This window comes from Pholcus phalangioides, unplaced genomic scaffold (genome assembly GCF_987345545.1).
Source record: "Pholcus phalangioides strain wild (caught in Gottingen) unplaced genomic scaffold, Ppha-v1.0 ptg000008l_1, whole genome shotgun sequence".
In the NCBI taxonomy this organism is placed as follows: Eukaryota; Metazoa; Arthropoda; class Arachnida; order Araneae; family Pholcidae; genus Pholcus; species Pholcus phalangioides.
In genome coordinates, this window is record NW_028301601.1 from 26,685,252 (window position 1) to 26,705,884 (window position 20,633).

A 20,633-nucleotide genomic window follows, 5' to 3' on the forward strand; every position below is an offset into this window, starting at 1 on the left:
AGATTGCCTCTCTGGGAAAAAATGCGTATCTAGCGGTTTAGTTCAGGGCTCTGTGTTGGGTCCACTGTTGTTTGTACTATTCACGTATGACATTGCTTTTTACACTCATCCAATTCCACTAGTACAATTTGCTGATGATGTTAAACTGTTTTTTCCCACGTCTGAACACACAGAGCTTAATTCTGCCTGCCAACGTCTCCACAACTGGACTGTGGTCAATCGTCTTCCAATTTCCGTTAACAAAAGTGGTGTCATGCACATAGGGGGATACAGAATGAGTCCAAGCTACTCGATGGGTGGCGAAGAGCTCCAGAGGTTCACTTCCTACACTGACTTGGGGATCACCATTTGCAATACCAGAAATTTCGACTTACATTATTCGAATATAGTGTGTAAAGCGAGACGCGCTTCTTATGTCCTACGGAAGGCGTATGGAGAATGTGATACCGCTACACTCATGCAAGCATTTACCGTTTTTATACGCCCAATCCTGGAGTATTGTTCGCAAATATGGTCTCCGTACAAAGTGAAAGATATAAAATTCATCGAAAAGGTCCAGAAGTCATTTACCAAACAGTTTTGCAGTCTGCGTCATCGCCCAAACGAGGAAAGGCTGAGATGTCTCGGCGTCCACTCTTTAGAATGGCGTCGCCTTGAAGCCGACTTAAAGCTGTGCTTCAAACTTGTACACAACTTAGTATATACGGGTCAGTCAACTCCATTTTTTGAAATCAATCCCAGACCATCACTGAGAAGACATTCATTACAAATAAAAATTCCAACTGCCAGGAACAATGCTAAATTTTATAACTTCCGATGCTGAGTTGGAAGAGTATGGAACAAATTACCACCAGATCTCGTATGTTCATCTACATATCACAGATTCTGTCACTCTCTCAACGCTTCTGATCTTTCAACATTTTTAATGTGCTATGCATTTTAGTTGATGTCGGGTTTTATTGGTGCATATATGCTTGTTTTATTTATATAACTTTTTTTTTTCCATCAGTTCTATTGATTATTTCAATTTGGAATTACATGTGATGATTTTTTATTTGTTTGTTTATTTTTTTGTGTGTTTTTTTAAATATATATATATATATACATGTATTTTATTCTGATTTATATATTGAATTTTATTGTGTAAAGATGTTTATTTTATTGTTGTTTTGTGTTCGGGGATTTTTTTTTTATTTTTTTTTTATTGGTGTCATCTTTTATGCATTTTTCTCTTTGTATATATTCGTGTGTATGAATGTGTACTGATGTTCCCTGCCGTCTCTTTCCAATTTTATTGATTGTTTGAATAGTGCACCTGTGGAGTTAGAGCCTACTGGCCTTGCACAGGTTTGTATATCTATTCTATAATATAAAATCACAAACAAACTCGAAAAGGGCCTGTTGCTAAGCAACCGAGTGACGGAAGTGGGTGAAATTTTTGAGTGACGGAAATCTGTTACGGAAGTCGGTTCGATTCATATATCGATATTCACATTCATATATCGTACATTCATATTCATATATCCATATATCGATATGATATCATATATCATATATCGATATTGGGTCGATATTCACATATCGGGACCCATTTGACCCATCGGGACCATGTTATGTGCATGTACCAAGAGGCTCCTACATCCTACAGCAAAGCCCTTAGGCTGGAATTTAGATTTCGAGCCCCCAAACCAGCTTTTCAGGGGCCCCTCTGTGATTAATTTATAGTGTGAAAAATCAAAAAGTGATAAGAATCGTTGTGGCCCCTGTCAGCCCTTCCTTTGTGGGGGGGGGGGGGGGAGGTCCATGCCGAGAGGTATATATATGTATAATATACACACACAACAGCAGTGCTCCCAACACAGGGTCGGGGTACCCGGGGAAGATTTCACGTATAAGTAAAAAGTTTTCATTTCCAGGGGCCCTTGATGGATCTCATTGTTTTCTTGCTGCTTTAACGTTGAAAAATTTCGATAGCGGAAGCAAAATATATATCCAGTCTGGGGCCCCACCAAAAGTATGCGAATTGGTGTCCCGGGTAATTGGTTGGGGGGTCCTGGATTTTATTCGTTGGTAAAACGAATACAAATGAAAATTTTTCATGGTACTCGCTCCGTGGGATGGCCGACAAGCTTCCAAGTCGGGGCCCCATGTTTACAGGTTTCATTTTGGGGCCCTGAACGAATCTCATTCTTTTCCGTTGTAGAATTCGCAACAGCGGAAGCCCGAGATAAAGCCAGTCTGGGGCCCCACCAAAAGTATGCGAATTGGTGTCCCGGGTAATTGGTTGGGGGCCCTGGATTTTATTCGTTGGTAAAACGAATACAAATGGAAATTTTTCATGGCACTCGCTCCGGGAGATGACCGACAAGCTTCCAAGTCGGGGGCCCCATGTTTACAGGTTTCATTTTGGGTGCCCTGGATTTTATTTGTTGGTAAAACGAATACAAATGAAAATTTTTCATGGCACTCGCTCCGGGGGATGACCGACAAGCTTCCAAGTCGGGGCCCATGTTTACAGGTTTCATTTTGGGGGCCCTGGATGAATCTCATTCTTTTCTGTTGTAGAATTTTCAACAGCGGAAGCCCGAGATAAAGCCAGTCTGGGGCCCCACCAAAAGTATGCGAATTGGTGTCCCGGGTAATTGTTTGGGGGCCCTGGATTTTATTCGTTCGTAAAACGAATACAAATGAAAATTTTTCATGGCACTCGCTCCGGGGGATGACCGACAAGCTTCCAAGTCGGGGGCCCCATGTTTACAGGTTTCATTTTGGGGGCCCTGGATTTTATTCGTTGGTAAAACGAATACAAATGAAAATTTTTCATGGCACTCGCTCCGGGGGATGACCGACAAGCTTCCAAGTCGGGGGCCCTATGTTTACAGGTTTCATTTTGGGGGCCCTGGATGAATCTCATTCTTTTCTGTTGTAGAATTTGCAACAGCCGAAGCCCGAGATAAAGCCAGTCTGGGGGCCCCACCAAAAGTATGCGAATTGGTGTCCCGGGTAATTGTTTGGGAGCCCTGGATTTTATTCGTTCGTAAAACGAATACAAATGAAAATTTTTCATGGCACTCGCTCCGGGGGATGACCGACAAGCTTCCAAGTCGGGGGCCCCATGTTTACAGGTTTCATTTTGGGGGCCCTGGATTTTATTCGTTGGTAAAACGAATACAAATGAAAATTTTTCATGGCACTCGCTCCGGGGGATGACCGACAAGCTTCCAAGTCGGGGGCCCTATGTTTACAGGTTTCATTTTGGGGGCCCTGGATGAATCTCATTCTTTTCTGTTGTAGAATTTGCAACAGCCGAAGCCCGCGATAAAGCCAGTCTGGGGGCCCCACCAAAAGTATGCGAATTGGTGTCCCGGGTAATTGGTTGGGGGCCCTGGATTTTATTCGTTGGTAAAACGAATACAAATGAAAATTTTTCACGGCACTCGCTCCGGGGGATGACCGACAAGCTTCCAAGTCGGGGGCCCCATGTTTACAGGTTTCATTTTGGGGGCCCTGGATTTTATTCGTTGGTAAAACGAATACAAATGAAAATTTTTCACGGCACTCGCACCGGGGGATGACCGACAAGCTTCCAAGTCGGGGGGGCCCCATGTTTACAGGTTTCATTTTGGGGGCCCTGGATTTTATTCGTTGGTAAAACGAATACAAATGAAAATTTTTCATGGCACTCGCTCCGGGGGATGACCGACAAGCTTCCAAGTCGGGGGCCCCATGTTTACAGGTTTCATTTTGGGGGCCCTGGATTTTATTCGTTGGTAAAACGAATACAAATGAAAATTTTTCATGGCACTCGCACCGGGGGATGACCGACAAGCTTCCAAGTCTGGGGGCCCCCATGTTTACAGGTTTGATTTTGGGGGCCCTGGATGAATCTCATTCTTTTCTGTTGTAGAATTTGCCACAGCCGAAACCCGAGATATAGCCAGTCTGGGGCCCACTAAAAATCTGCGTATTGTGTCCCCGCTACTGGATGTGGGGCCCTGGATTTTATTCGTTGTAAAATTGATAAAAATGAAAAATTCTCACAGGTGGGTGTCCGACAAGCTTGCAGGTCAGGGCTTCATGGAAATGTTGGCAGGTTGTAATTCGGTGCCCCTGAATGTATCTCATTGATTTTTGTGGTTTAACATTGTAAAATTTGCAACACATCGGTAGCCCAAGATATATCCAATGTGGGGCCCCACTGAAATTCAGCGAATTGAATCTGGGGACCCCCATGGGGAAGTTTTCTGCGGATACTTGATGAATCTCATTTGTTTTTTGTTGCTTTATTATTATTTTCATTAAAATTCGCTTCTTCAGTAGGCTGGTGCTTTCACACGTCCCTTTCCCCTTTTCCATAGCACGCTGATGAAGTGGGACGAAATAAACAAGATATGTCCGGGAGAGAAGTGGGGGGGGGGTTGGCCGCCAAAGGCGGCAGGGGGGCAGAGCCCCCCTAGTAATAAATAAATAAATAAAATAAATAAATAAAAAATTGCTGTGTATTTCCGTAATTTTGATGGCCGTTTTCCTAGGAGCAGGTTTCCTGTGCCGCGCGCAACGTGATTCGCCCAGCGCGACACGCCGTCCACTCACCAGTAAGAAAAGCAGCATGACTGTTTTCCTACAAAGCGCTCACGACAACGCTTTACGTCGGGCCTGATTGGCCGACTGCTTCTGGAGGAGTCAAATGCGTCGTGCGCCGCGGTTTTACCGATATTCTCTTCACTCTTGTGTGTTTTCTTTTCCTTAAAGCGCGATTGGACTCTCAGATGAGACACGAGAGGAGAAGCATGTTTCTCTGTGCTCCGATGATCGTTTACCAACTGATCTAACTAGCGGCATGAAGCTAGACACCTATCCGTACCCAGTCGGATATCACTAAATGAGAAATACGGCAGGGATTCATAACTTAAATAACTAATTCCCACAGACGACTGACTTTGAAAAATCCCCAGAAGTAACATGGCACCAAGAAATAACTTAGCTCCACAACCAGTCTGTTTCTTGCACGAAGTGATTCTTGATGAGGACAGCGAGAATGCAGAATGGGCCAAGCTGCTAGCGGTCTATAGCAGAAGGAAAGCACGTAACGCTGACCTGAACAAGGCTGCCATCGCATACCTCGGGACCATCAGGGACCACTTCAACAGCTGGGAAGAGTCACATCCCAGAAACAGACGCCCGGACACGGAAGTGTTCTACTGCACGGGCGATGATTTTCTAAGGAAAGCCATGGAAGACTACAAAACAATTATGGGAAGTCCAGATGACCCGGAAGTGCCGCTGTTCAAGCAATCACTACGGTGGAACTTGCAGCAAATTATCATCATCGGTAAAGATTGCTTCTTTGACGAGAAGGAAAACGAGGGCATCTGGACGGACTATTACAACGAAATTAACAAACATATCTGGAAGCGGGCCAAGAAGTGGGACGAGATCCCGATATTTATGCGGAAGAAACCTGTCCCGGATTCTGAAGCCCAGCTGAATCCCGATGGAACTCCACCGAACTCGGGCCCAGCCGAGCCCCCGGAAGAGGGAAGCAAGGCCCAGTTTAATGAAAACACCAAACCGCAAATACAGGAACCGGCAACCCCGGGAGAAATCCAGGAAAAACTGGAAAATGACGTGGGCGATCAGACCAAAGATGAGGTCTTCACCGCCGCCGACGGTAAGGGAAGCCCCGCCCCGACGAGCGAACCAGCAGCAGCGGACCAATCGCGTGGCATGAGCGATGATGAAGCCCCGCCCTCACTGGTTTCGATCGACGGGAAAACCGGCAGTGAACAGCCGGAGCTCCCCCGTACTCAAGACGGCAAGAATGAACCCCCCACCGCAGTCATCGGCACCCAAGAGATCCACGAACCACAAGATGGAACAGCGTCGGCTTACCAGTCGTGTGCTAGCGACGAGGAAATAGATGTACCCGTACCAAACGAACCCGAGCCAGGCAACGAACAGCCAGCAACAAGCGGGTTAAGCGGTATCACGTACACCATTGTAGCTCGCGCTGACCGTCAGTGGCGTAGTATCTCCAAAGTGATAAAAGATCAGTGTTGTGCCCCAGTAAAAACAAAAATAGTGCGTGACGAATTTAAAATGGACTTTTGCACTTATAAAGACTACGAAACGATCCTAAATCACATAGGAAATAGTGATGCAAAAATCACTAGACGATCTGCCTCAGATGATACTACCCTCAGTGTCTTTATACGAGGGCTAACTGCCGCGATCCCAGCAGAGGATATATCAAACGAACTATGTGATGAAGGCTTCTCACCCATAGACGTCACCCAACTCAAATCACAGAGGAAGAGAATAAGAGGGAAACCGCTACCCCTCTGGAAGGTCGATCTGAAGGACGACCCTGATTCAAGGAGAATCCTTGAGCTTAAAAAACTTTTCCTCCTGGATGTATCGATCACGAGATATCGCAGAAACCCAAATCGGAAATCGATTAATATCTGCTATAGATGTCAAATATGGGGACATCGAGGTGACGAATGCGAGCGACCACAGAAATGTATGGTTTGTGCGGGGAACCATGACGTAAAACGTTGTGGCAATATTAAAGGAGTCGACACCCCGACCTGCTCAAACTGTGGGAAAGGACACACGAGTAACTTTCGTGGATGCGAAGTATACAAAAAATTATATGCAGATTTCCAGAAGCAAACGTCTTCCCCAACGGTGGAACAAAATGACGAATTCATCACTCCCAAAGAAATCCGGCGATCGATGAAAAATTATACGAACACGTCGTTTCTACCAAGAAGCGTACTACGCAAATTCTATGAGCGAAAAAAGAAAATTTCGCTGGACACTCAAAAAATTAAGGAAAATAATGCGATTGGCCGAGCCAGCTCTACGGATCTCCCAACGGAACTCGTAACTCAGCGTGTATCAGCTGAAAATCACAAGTCCCGATCTACGGACCTCCAAAGCAGTGCTGAAAAGAAGCGCAAGGCGACTGACAGGGCGAGTGAGCAGCCCCGACCGATCAACGCCCATCCTCGGCACAGCCCGAGCCCACGGCATACCGTAAGCAAGACGGGTGGAGCCAGCGCATTACCCACGGAAGAAATCAACAAGAGACCCGGACCAGGCCAACGCGATTTAGTGGCAGCAAACCCGGACTCCGAAGCGATGGATGCTAGTGATAGCCCCGCTAACGAAATCTTCCAAATAGCACAATTATACATGAAGAGTATAATAAGAAAAACATCACGCAAAGACAAGCGTGAACTTATCCAGGAATTTAAAAGAGAAGCTGGACAATATCTAGCGAATTAATAGAAATCCTGATTAGCTTGCAGAGTAGCAGCAAGCAACCTAAGAGCAATTAAAGGCTCATAACAGCCGGTATTAATTAATCGGCATTTTTCTATCTTTTTCTACGTTTCCCTTAACCATCTTTCCAAGAACATTTTCTCCAAAACATTTATAAAAACTTAAAAATTTTGAGGCATTCCTGAATTTATTCAGAAATGACTCTGAAAATAAATAAAAATATTTCTCCTATCCCTTTTCCTTGCTTTTTAAAAATACTAATTCTATTCTTCTTTTCCTTCACCTCAAAACTAATTTATTTTTACTTACAAAATTGCATATCATGTGACTCTTTTCGTCCAATCAGGTACACGAACGCAACCGACGAATGAGGTGCGACCATGGCGCAAGATGATGACGTCAAAGGAGCGATCACTTTTTCCTCCGAAATATTAATAAGTAATATGACTAACAGAGCTCGTCCAGACATGTTTGATTTAAAAATTCCTGGTTAATTAATTCATTAATTAACCGTGGGTCCCCCACTAGACAGTGCTCCCAATTTCAGACTGACATACATGCATTTTCACATACACACACAATGCTCCCTTGCCTTACTCTTCACAACAGCCCCCCGTGGGCTGACATGAGGGCAGCTAGTGTCATCCATGACAGGTACTGCCAAAAATCCCCATTCGTTCGTTCGTTCGTTCTTTTCCTTCCCTTCAAACCGGAGCATGCAGACGACAGAGTAGCTGATGCCAAAGCCATATACTTTATAGTCGTCAGATCACGAGAAGAGTTACGCGAAGCCCCCTCTCTGGAGAGGGCCCATTTCGGCGCGAGGAAAAGATAAAAATTATCTCGGGTTGCCAGTAAAGGCTGTCTTGGCGCAAATCAGTAAGAGGGTATTCTTCACGCTTCAGTCAACTCCGTCAGTCTTCACGCTTGAGTGAGCTGCGCTTTTTGTGTTGGCGTTTGTTAAAAGATGTACTCGGAAATTGTTGCCATAAATTTTGGAAGTAAATTAAATTTTTTAATTTAAAAAATTTGAATTTTTATTAAATTTAATATTTTGAACTAAAGTATTTGATACAGCAAAAGATTCGAAGGGAGTAGTGATCATTTAGTAATAAAGGGAGAAAAATTACTTTGAATTAATAATTAACCGACCGATGGATCTGCACGTAGAAATACGTGTAAAAATGTCTGCGTCAAAAAGGTTCTGCACGTGAAAACACGATTCAGAAAATCCGTTTCTAAAAGGTTCTGAACGTAAAAAACCGATTTTCCTTCCCCCCCTCAACGTCTTTGTTGAAACATGACAATGATAGTTTAGCCAACGCCTTCTAGAGCAAGCTGCTTTAGAAGGTATCGGTTCAGCACACGCCTCTCTCATTTCTTCGCACAAACACTCCCAAATCCATTGGGCTCCCCACGGTACTGAGCGAGAATCACTGTCGCCACATGTGTGTGGTCAACTCGGAAAGTCAATTATCCTTTGCGGCTTATAGCATTGTATGTATATATACTTTACTTGTAATTCACATTTATGTATAAATCCAGGTTATTTAGAAGAGAAGAGATGCTCAATTTTCTTTTTTCCTTTACAAATATTCACCTAGATTTCAAAACAGACTCGTTCTGCGCTTATTTAGACATTCTTAATTCTATTGTATTTGAATGTAATAGGACCGGCAAACCACCTAATACAATGAGGGTATATTGTTCCGCGAAAATTGTAGACATCTCTGTGACGATCGGGGCAGTACAAAGAATCAAATCTCACAAAGAGTCCTCGCTGTCCTGCTGTGCGTACGGGGAGGGGGGGGGGGGGACAAACAGCCAGAACGTTTTCAAAGCTATTTTAATCCTGGAGACCAAGCATTTTTGAAGTGGTTTTGTGCCAACACCTCGAACCGCCAGTCGGTTAAATTCCTAAAATAATAAAATATATTATTTGTTAAATTACTTTAAATTAATAATTTAATATAAAATGAGTATTGTTAATATAATAATAATAATTTATTTCTACTGTAAATTATATGACATTTGCTTCGGTTTAATTTCTATACCGCAGCATATACATAAATAGGTGACAAATAAAAAGATTGAGCATGCCTGCTTGTCAAGTTTGCAGTTACGTCTATAGCCACATTAAGGGCATGTCCCCCCAAGGGCAGGGCTGACAGGGATCCAGCCCCTGGGGCCCTGGATGATTCTAACCATTTTTTACAACTATAAATTCATTTTAGAGTGACCCATCGAAGTTTCCAATCTGAGAGCCTGGCTGCAAGATGTGGGGGCCATGCTTAAGGGCATCGGAAGAATGGTCCTCTCATGCTGCAGCAGGGATCCTGGCTGGGATCTCTCACCGGCCGTCCATTCTGAATTTACAGTGTGGAAAAAAAAAGAAAATTATAAGAATTCTACTATAGGCTGGATTTTGTCAGCCAATCATTCGTCTTCAGCTCGTCTGCCACTACGAAGGTTACCATCAAGGTCCATGGGTTCGAATCCGGGCATAGAACATTCGAAGCAAGTTCTTTACCTACCGAGCCTAGGGCGACCACCGATGGATGAAGCCTTCATTTCCCACCGAACTCCACTGGTTGGAAATTACCGTATGGCGATATATGATCAGAGTTGGTGTGCGGTGTAGTAGCCCATCCTTCTGGGGGCCATGGTCGAAAAGGTTTTACACGAGCAGTGTTTGGCTTCAGCTCGATGCATGGAACTGATTCTTTAAAAAAGGCTGGAGATTTTGATCCCTTCTGCGGAATAAAAAATATATTTTTTGTATTAAAATAAGTGCTCGAGCAGCCGGGCCGTCTTAAGAGCATCACGGGCTTTCCCGGGCCAAGTGATTTTTCTGAGGCCCTACCACGTAAATTCTGGAAAATTTCAACCAGATCTAATTTTTGTGAATATAATGCGACAATGCCTTAAGACGACACTGTCTAACAGCCGTTGTTTACGCAACAAAAACACTGCGATGACGACGTTATCGAGAGCACTGCCGTGGCACTTTTAGTGAAATTTCTAGGAGGCCAAAATAGCGCTAAAGACGCCAAACGGGAAAGCGCCGTTGCTAATGTGCTATTCTCGATGGACAGTTGCTTTACCTAAAAATAAATAATAGAATCGTCCGACGTGACGTAACGTGACGTAGCCAATGTTCTTCTCGTGATCGGTGGACTATATATAGCCGCCCTGATCTGATGCGCCCCGCTAGGAAAACACAAACGCGTAGCGTGATTATGTAACACGTTTCTGTCGGCGCGAAATAGTCTAATTCGGTTCACGCTGCGCTACAAACCTATTCCTAGGAAAACCCGGCTTAATCGAAGAAGAAGCCAAGTTCCCACGCTGTGTGTACGTGTGGCTGAAATAACGTGAAGTTTGTTTGTGTGTAGGTTTCTTCGAGAAAAGTATGGGAAATTGCGATTCCAAATACGGCAAAATACGGAACACCAATTATCGCCAAGAACAACGCCAAAAGTGTACAAAGTTGCCAAACATTGCTGAAATTACGGAAAAATCGCAATGGCGGGAAGCGAAGCGTTACTACAAATTGCAATGGATTCAAATTGAATTCCACGAAATAAAACGTTCGACAAGGCAAGTGTTGGAGACTAATGTTTTTATTTATAGTTGTAATTATCATAACATAATTTATGACTTGAAAAATATTTTACATTTTCGACTTCAATAAAGAATAAAAATCTGAGTAGGCGTCATGTAAAAAACGGGACAAACCGAGAAACTTTCGTGAAATTGTGGGACGGCCAGAAAAAGAAAGAAAACTGGGACTGTCCCGGGAAATACGATACGTATGGTCATCCTACTTAAGTAGCGATGAAGCTCAGGTATACAATACAATAATTGCTCTCCGCTAAGAAGCTCAGGTATAAAAAACTAAATTCTTCTCTCATTCTGCTTTGCTCCTTATAAAAGCTTATAAACTGACCTGAAAGATCAAACTTCCAGTTCGATAATTTGTTTTCAAGACCCAAGGATACATTCAAAAAAAGGAAAAAACACTCTCCACACCACCAAACGGCAGGTAAGATCGTAAAAAGTGAATTTTTCCACACTCCACTTTACAGTAATGTGCTGCCATCTAGTCTCAAATTTAAAAGTGACTCATGTGGTGATGATGAAGTTTAAAGTAAAAAACTATATCTTTTATTCCGCTCAGTTCCTTATAAACAAAGCTCATAAACTGAACTGGAAATTCAAACTGCAAGTTCGGTTATTTTATTTGAGGATAAGGAGGCGTCCAAAACAAAGAACCTCTGAATGAGCAGACGACAGACAAGAAGTCGCTTTGTTTGGTTCCCTATAAGCTACGCTCACAAACAGAACTGGGAGTTCAAAGTGCCAGTTCAGTAATTTTTTCAGGACACAAGGAGACATCCAAAACAAGTAACCTGGAAAGAAGCAGACGACAGAGATTCCGAGGCTTGCGTCGAGCTTATATTACTGGAGGGAGCATCCCATTGTATAGCACATAGTCACAGAAACACTACTTTTGATCATCAGCCCAACGCATGCGCATGGCGACACCACTACTTGCTCGCATTTTTTGCGCATGCGCTCTATCCGATTAATTACTTTTATTATCACGAGTATCACATGGGATTATTACTGTCTGTATCGATCCTGTTGATCGACGATTGGCTGTTGATGATGCAACAAAAATGAATAGGTTGCCGGCTGAAAGCAATTTGGTGAAAAAACGGAACAGATGCAGTATGATGCGGCACAAAATATTCTTCGCAATCATCTGACTGAAAGCAATGGACAAGAAATTCAACGTGAGCAGCATGTATTTTCATCGATCCAAGGTGAGTTGATTCGTTTGTTAAAATTATTCGTTAATAAGAGTTGAAAACCCCGATTTAACAATTTGTGTAAAACTGCCGTTTCCATTCCTTAATTCGAGTAAAATCGTTTTATCGGGGGTAACATCGATGCCGATATACGCACAGAAACTTCGTAAAAAAAATTCGTCAAATCCGGGAAATCATTACACGACTCAATAAATTTGCTAGCCAGGGGCGTTCTAAGTGTATCACGGGCACCAGAGGCGTTCACAGTGTTGGGGGACGTGCCCAGGGACGGGGGAGCGGGTCGAGTGGCCCGGGAGCTGGGACCAGGAGGGGGGGGGGTTCCAAATTCACCCTCTAACTATTTCTACATTGGCGTGCTAAAATGCCTGCTTGCCCCGGTTGACAAAGTATCTAGTTGAGCCCTGGCCTTGCCCCTCCCCAAGCTGACCAAAAATTAATTTATCGAACACTCCTGACAGCCCTCCATGCAAACAATTTTTCCTCCATCTGGCTAGAAATTGTTGCCCAGCAATAACCATGCTTACTGTCAAATTTAAACCAAATGTCACATTCGTGCCGCTCTCCAGGACCCCAGTCCTAGAGGGGCAGTGGGTTTGGTGAGACCAGGGGCCTCGAGCCAAATGTTGGCCTCACAAATAATGTACATTTATTTCGCATAATATTTTCCCTTTTAAGGCCTAGGGGCCTCCCAAGAAAATGTCAACCCTGGGGCACCAAGAAGGAGCGTTATGATCCCACACACACACTGGGGTATTCCCGTGTGTTACGACGACTCTGTTACTGCTATCAAAATAACAGTATTCCCAGTATTTTAACTGTCATTCCAGGCAAATCGGGGAAGACTTCGGTTTTTTGAATGTTGGAGTCTCCATTCCCGGCATGTGTTTTAAACCAAGGTTCAATGAGGATAACGTGATGCATTCAAAAGACTGATATCAATTTATATTGAACAAATGAGCTAATTGGAATAAAGTAATGGTTTTCCCACTATAGGAAACATTGAAGAATTTGATAGTGATAATGAAAATTGAACATTTACATCTACTTCAATTACCAACCTTTAATACGAAATGCAGATATTAAATTCTGTACATTGTTTGATGCTTTCTGATACTGAAGAAAGGTCACTTTTGAATTATACAGGTAATTTGTGTAATTATGCTGAAAACAGATGTTATATCAGGAATTGGTCACTAAAATTTGCCAAGCATGGTGGAAAATATGAATATTCTCTGCATGCTGATCTCAGTTACTGTTTCCTGGTGTGCTGGGAATGCAGTATTTAAATATTATAAAGCTGTTATTGCAATTGGCATATTTTTTGTTACTCTCCAGGAGACAAAAATATTTTTTGTTCACCTCACAATCAAACTGTCAGTGACTACAACTTTAAAATAACTGAAGAGTGAAGTTATGTCAGGCCTTAACCCTTTAAGTAGTTTTTTAAATTTTCCTGGTCTGCATTGCAACTGCCACATTAGAAATAAAAGCTGTTAAGAAATTGAGATATTTTGGGATGACCGTAATAAAGCAGATCAAGTTTGATGAGATATCTCGGGATTGTCACTGTGAAGGTTAACTGCGATTTTTGTGGGGGAGAGGACCAAATGTGTTTTTTCTGCTCCCGCCACTTTAGAATTTGATTGATGATTTTACACCTGTGTTTTTGTTTTCACCAAAAATTTGCTGTCCCTTTGAATTTGTTTTCCCCTTTGCCCTCCCCACCCCGGTTCTGGCTGTTCTGTGTTTTTGAAATGCATGATTTTTGTTTGTTTTTTTTAGATTTTAATCTTTGGTAAGGCAGTCAAAATATTTCTATCAAAAGCATCAGACTGACGTAAAAGAAAGAATGTGTAAGGAGCCCTTTGTGTCATAGATCAGCAGATGCACTGGCCAAAGATGTTGCAAAAGTCAGGGTAGCAGAAAGATGAATTCCTGCTGAAATAATATTACTTGAAAATTCCAGAATGTTTCAAGTGCAGCACTAGGAAAGTTACTTGGGACACACTAATAATTCTCCTATCAAAGCAGAGAGGTAAGAAATTGCAAGTGACTTGATTTGTCGTTTTTTCCCCCTTTAATGCACCTTTTGTAGTTGTTGAGCCATTAACATAACAGTTGTTGAGCCATTGTATTCAATCCTTTTTTTTTTTCTTCAGAAATGCTAGACATGAAAATTACCAAGACAAACAATCTAAAAATCAATGTTGTTTTAGAAATAATAGAAGCATGGCCTCCACTAGGGCCGGCTCAAGCTTAAATGCCATCTGGATGTAAAGCCTCATGTGCCACACCTAAAGAAGACTCTTGCTGCAGGAGGCAAGAGTCAAATCATTATACTGTTCTTAATTCTGTACCTCGGAACCACATATGATAGTATGGCTCTGAGGTATAGAATTTTGCCAGATAACTCAATTCATATTTCAGCTCTTGTTGATGAGTCATCGTTGCTGACACTTTATAAATAGAAAATATAATGAGGTAACTTTTATTTAAAAAATTATTTTTAAGCCGTTTTTGTTGTACAGAGATGGGACTACTAAGAATCAGAATTTGAATTCATTTGGCATTCAGGAAAATTACTCTGACATCAAATAAGAATGTACTCTATCACAAAGGGCGATAGAGTACATTCTTGTTCTGGTATCACTGTCCCTAAGCTCTATCTTAAAGTTTTCTCAACAAATATATCAGAAAGGTATGTCTTAAAAGCATGATATATCATTTGCAGAGTGGTCATGCAAGTATTACGTCAGCATTGAGGGGAGAGGGGTTTCAGATTTGCTTACTTTTGATGACAGGGCGGGGGGGGGGGGGGTTGAAGGTTGCTTATGTCATCAACCGCCCCTTTTTGAAGATATGAAATATTCTAAGCTGCTGACAGGGGCAGGGGGGGCAGTGTTTTGCTGACAAGGGAGGGTGGTGTCAGAAATGGCTGAAAATCTGCTTACGTAATACTTGAATGGCCCCAGAGCCGTATTTACAGAGGGGCTTAGCAGGCCCAGGACAGCAAATTCAAGAAATAAATAGTCACAGGAAAATTAGTATAATGGGAGGAGGACTCTGAAATTGACAAAAATGTACATCCGCCTCTGCCCAGGGAGAGAGGGACTGAGTCAGCGAGTGACCAAAAATAGTGGCCTTGAGTTTGCAAGCATGTACAGGACCAAAGTAAACTCCATAGAGTTTTCAAGCATCTGAGTGATCAGGCAAAAAGTGAAATAGAGAAATCTAGGGACCAGGTGAAGAGGAAAAGAGGGATGAAAAAAGTAAGAAACGGGTATGTTTACAGGTTGAGAAATACTGGCTGATACTGGGCTATAGCCCTGCAAATTTGAGAAATAAATGGTCAAGAAAATTTGACGAAGATGAGTGGAAGGTGGCTACATTTTTGTAGCCCACAGTCAGCTAAACTGTAAAGTTGCCTCTGGTCATGTGAATTTTTAACATTCGAGGTTTTAAAATTTTTTGATGTCTAACTAAAGCCTAGGCTGCCGTCCCTTACAATCTGCTGCTCAGGTGCACCGCACCCCTTGTAGCCTTGCTTAAGCTACACGTGCCGCCCCCCCCCCCTCCGTACATTTGGCAGCAGTGCCCCTGACTGGCAGAGATGCCATTGACGCGTTATAACGTGTCAAATACTCTGAATTTCGGAAAAGGAACAGTAAAAATTTTGTTCACACGTCCTCCGGGATGCGTTCATTCTTAGTTCTTACAAGAAAAAAGTAGAGAGGAAAAAGCTCCCAACTTTTTTTCACCGTGTATGATCCCTCGACCTTGAAAAACTGGTTTTACTACTTTGTACACTACTGTATTGATATACCTGTGGGTTTTTGAAGATGAGGGATATTTTTGGTTGCTTCTCTGAATGAGGGGCCGTGTACAGAAGTTTCAAATTTCGGATTTTTATTACCCTGCAAATTTTTTCCCTTCCTGCTATATACAGGAAATTACGGTACTTTTGCGGTGATTGGCCGGCATTCAAAGACCGTGTTTATACTGCGTAAATTCGTCTTGTTCCTACAATATTGCGAATGCGCGGTTTTTTTTTTTTTAATCATAAAGGATTGCAACACCCTTTCAAATTGTAAAACCTTCCCGATACCGTGGAAAGAAACCGAATCTGTAAAAACTCGACCTTGAATATCTAGTTTTGTCATCTAGCTGCTATGCGGTAGTCACCATTTTGCATCGCAAAAATCATGGGTGTGTAAGCAGAATCGGAGGGGGCACAAGGATCTAATTCTTCACAGATAGTATAAAATAAATTATTTTATTCCAATATTTTAATTCTGCCAAAATGTGTACTTGCCCCATTTGAGAAAGTATCTAGTTGTGGCGCTACATAGATAGCACCACCTACTGAACACAAAACGCTCCAAATGCTGGGCACGCACACATAAGCACACTTAAGTTTCTTCAACACAAATCTGACATAGCACCCACATTCAGGTGTTCAAATATGTGGCCGTTAAATGGTGACAGATCAGAGTTGTGGACCATCAGGGAAGGAAAATAAAATCATTTTAGCAGGATAACCAAAGTATGAATAGGGAATGAGAAGATAAGTGTCTGGAGAGGAGAGAGAGAATCTGATTTGCTTTAAATTTGATCTGAAGATATTGGAAATGCTAAGATATTTAAAAAAAATGTAAAATCAATCAGAAGGGAATTCGTACATTGATTATTAGTAAATACATAAATGTGTGCATTCAACTGTTAATTAAAGTGAATCCTGCTCATAACGATTTTCAAAAACCGTCATAAAAAACGTAATAAATAGGAAAATACTTTAAACAGGAAATCGCAATGAGAATTACTTATTGTTAGGACCATGAAAATAAGTTGTATCAAGTGGAAAAACATTCTAAATGGGAGAAACGTTATAAGTGGGATCAACAATATATTTGTTTTAGATTTATTACATGTGCGGAATTCTATATGTTAATCATTACACTTCTGAACTTCCATTCGGCATCAACTAAATAAAATCATTCTCTTGACAAGATTGTTTCTTCCGCTACAGATGGATGCATTTATTATGATGTGTTTCCAACTTGCATGATGTTGCTTAGTAATTTACACATTTTCATTGTTTCACATATTTAATGAGTTTTGGTAAAAAAAATAGACAAACACTAGACCTTTTCCACTTTTTGTATTAAAATGTAAAGTCCAACAGTATTTATGTTGGAACAACATATCTATTATTTTGAATCAGCAATTAGTACGTAGAATTCAAGGCTTTATACAAAAAATAGTTTGTTTTTTAATCAGGGGAACTCTTTAAGTGCTAAGTTTAACTCCCTATATTTCTCTACAATTTTTTTCCATGTACAAAATCTAGAAAAAGTGCGGAAAGAAAGCTGTTCTATATCTAGGGATTAAGTTTAAGTCTATATTTTATCCCAAAGATCTTCTATGCTTATTTTAATCAAGAACTTCACATTTCAATAACATGTATACCATATATACTAGGTTACTTTCACTTCAATATAAGTTATGAAAAGGAAAAACAGAATTTAAATCAAGCTGATTCAATTCGCTTTCCTCCATAGCTCTAGGCTTGATAAATCCTAGTCGACGTGGCAACTGTAAAATTGGTATTTCCGTCTGAAATTCATGTGATTGCTAAAAGGGAGTTTTAATTTTAAGCAGGAGGATTTAAATTTAGTTTTTCTAAGGGTGACTCAAAATTTTCTGATTTCATTGCAGTTTGTCTTGCAACATGAGAAGTCATTATGTCTCTGAAAAGTTGAAAAACATTATCTAGGACTGTTTCGAGGAAAAATCATGCTTGGGGTTTTTTTTTTTTCCTTTAAGCTAAAAAATTTTTTTAATTCAGTCATCAGGTGTTTAATTCATGTACTGTGTGTTCCATAGCTCCCTTGAGAAAGTTTTTCAAACAAAAACTGAATCTGGACAATTAACAGGGAACTGAAGTTTCTTTTTGATCATACATTTGTTTGCCTCCATTGGTGGAAGTTAATTGCAAAAGCAGCTGCACACGTACAGGGATTATAACGGCTAATAATAATCAGATAGCCTATCAATTTCATGTGCAAGCAAAAATCATCATCCAGAGTACAGAAATGTTTGTCGGGGAGGGGAGTATTACACTTTCTAATCTCCTACATAGTTTTGCAGACAATGATAATTTGGGGAGTGAAAAAAGATATGGTTAAACCAATACCAAATGATAAGATTATACATGATTCCAATAAACCGCGTCTACTTTATTGTGTAAATAGAATTTTGGCCATTTAGTATTTTTTTTGTTCCATGCATTGCTAAAGGGAAAATGAGATTGTTTCACCTGTTCTGCCATCTTTTTAGAAATAGCCCATCTCTTTTGAAACACTGTCTGTTTGCTCACCCTTGCTTGAGTTAAACCCCTATTCCCAGCATCAGTTCACTTGGGCAATTTGCCTGTTGTGGCCGTAGAGTTTGTATTTGTGTTATTAATTGTTACAATTGTTTTCATTCGCTTTCCAGATAAAATGAAAGTGGGAGTCTCTCTCCACAAAACACTAGATGATATCAGAGATTCGTTAGTTTCAGTTCTGGAGAGGAAACAATCACCAAAAAAGACAACCGGTGTTTGACACTTTTATGCTGAGAAAGCGAAAATGATCAAAAGTCCTTTGTATGTGCATAGTGGCTGCAGTCGTATACATTGTAAATGAAAGTTAGCTGATATATATTTTTTTCATCAATAAATACTTCAGTTTCAATTTATTTTGTGATTTATTTACAAAAATGATGTGAAATTTCCATTGAACTCTCAAGACTTGCTAGGATTTAGGGGGGGGGGGAGCGGGTGCTTCTATAAGAGTGTTAGATCTTTAAAATTTTTCTACACATATATCTGATGCCTATTTTTCATTACTGTTTTAATTTGTTTATATTCACCAGTTCTTGAATTTTGATGATATTCAAGAAGTGGAAAGATATTTAAAATGACATTGAATTTTAGAAATACAAAGGAATTTGTGTATCGCTTTCTGACAGGAATGGTAGCCTATTAAAAAAGAATGCTATTACCCTTTCAGACCTGACTTCAATAACACAGCTACAGTCAGGGCTAAACTCACTAGATTAAAAATATCTACAGCAAGAAAAAATTTACCAAATTTTGTGCTTTCTGGGTTTTCAAAATGTCTAAGGGGGTGTGAGATGTGCTTCCTAAAGACACGAATGGCAGAAGTTGAAGCGAAGAGAACCCTCCTTGTTCTTTAAAATGGAATCGCCAAAACATCGGGACACCTGCCTTTGAGGGACAAAGGAGGACAGAAAAGAGACCTTGGACGATCAGTGGGTCTCGGGAGCTGCCTATGTGCAGACGTGAATGTGAGGCGTGTAGTTTGTAAAATGATGGAGACCATTTGCGTTATTGAGTGATCAAATAAAGATCATGCAAAGTGGCAGATACGTGTGATGTTGATTATGTGAAAAGTTTTATTATTGTGAAAAAAAAAAAGGAATTGAAGTTCACCCACCAATAAAGGTGAACCCAACAGTGGTCGCAGCGGTGCCTTTCGGAAGAAACTGGTGATGTGTTTGTGATGAGCCCGATACATCGGTAGCGAGTGGGAGAAACAAACGTATACATCGAGGCGACGCCGGCAAGAAGAGGAACCCAAACAACGAAAAGGAAACGATAGTCTCCTGGTACAAACGATAAGTTCGGTGGCGTGAGTAATTTTTTTTCTCTCTCTCTCTCTCGGCGGTAAATATATGGAGTTCAGACAGTTTTGGTTTGAAGATTTTATTTTTTTGTGTTTGTTGCCAGTGTAACCGCAAATCGTGATCAGTGTGTTTCTTGTATTTTTACTGTCTTTTTGTTTGGTTTTTTTTTTCCCTTTGCCTTTCGAAAAAAAAAAGAAGAAAAATGCGTGGGTGAGATCATTCGTTGCATGAAACTTTTTAATTTTTCAACAAATTCGGTAGATAGTAGGAATCCGATAGTGTTTTTGAATTTCGGTTCATTGAGTGACAGGAAAATGACTTTTCTGATGAAATACCGCAAAGAGGAACTGAAGATACTGGCCATTGAGCTTGGTGAGGCAGTGGCACCTGATATCAAGGTAATGGAATTGAAAGATATCATTTTGGGTAATAAGGCATACGATGAGGAAATAGTTAGAGAACTATTAATTACTATAAGGCGCGAAAGAGTAGAGACGGAGGAGATTCAGAGAGAGATTTATCAAAGAGAAAGAGAACTCCAATTTCGATTAGAAAGCGAGGAGCGTTTAGCCCTAGAAAAAATGCGTATTGGCATGGAAAATCAAAGTGGCTCAAACGAGTCTGGAAGTAAGGTTAAGACTTTAGATGATTTCGTGAAGGTAGTAAAGATGTTGACAGTCAAAGTCCTGTCTGAACCTGAGGGTTGGAGCTATTTTTTCACCAGTCTTGAGAAAGCTTTCGAGAGTGAAAATGTACCTGAGGCGGCAAGGGCAAAAATTTTGATTTGCATGCTGGGGGAGAGAGCTGCTAATCTATTGA

At 41.2% G+C, this 20,633-nt stretch overlaps 1 long non-coding RNA gene across 1 annotated transcript; it reads left to right on the forward strand.

The window, feature by feature from the left end:
- The first annotated feature begins 12,024 nt into the window (after positions 1 to 12,024).
- On the forward strand, positions 12,025 to 18,913 carry LOC149084117 (uncharacterized). Its single transcript, XR_016193029.1, has 3 exons — positions 12,025 to 12,119; positions 13,908 to 14,160; positions 18,621 to 18,913. It is a non-coding gene; the product is annotated as an uncharacterized LOC149084117 (long non-coding RNA).
- Positions 18,914 to 20,633: the final 1,720 nt, after the last annotated feature.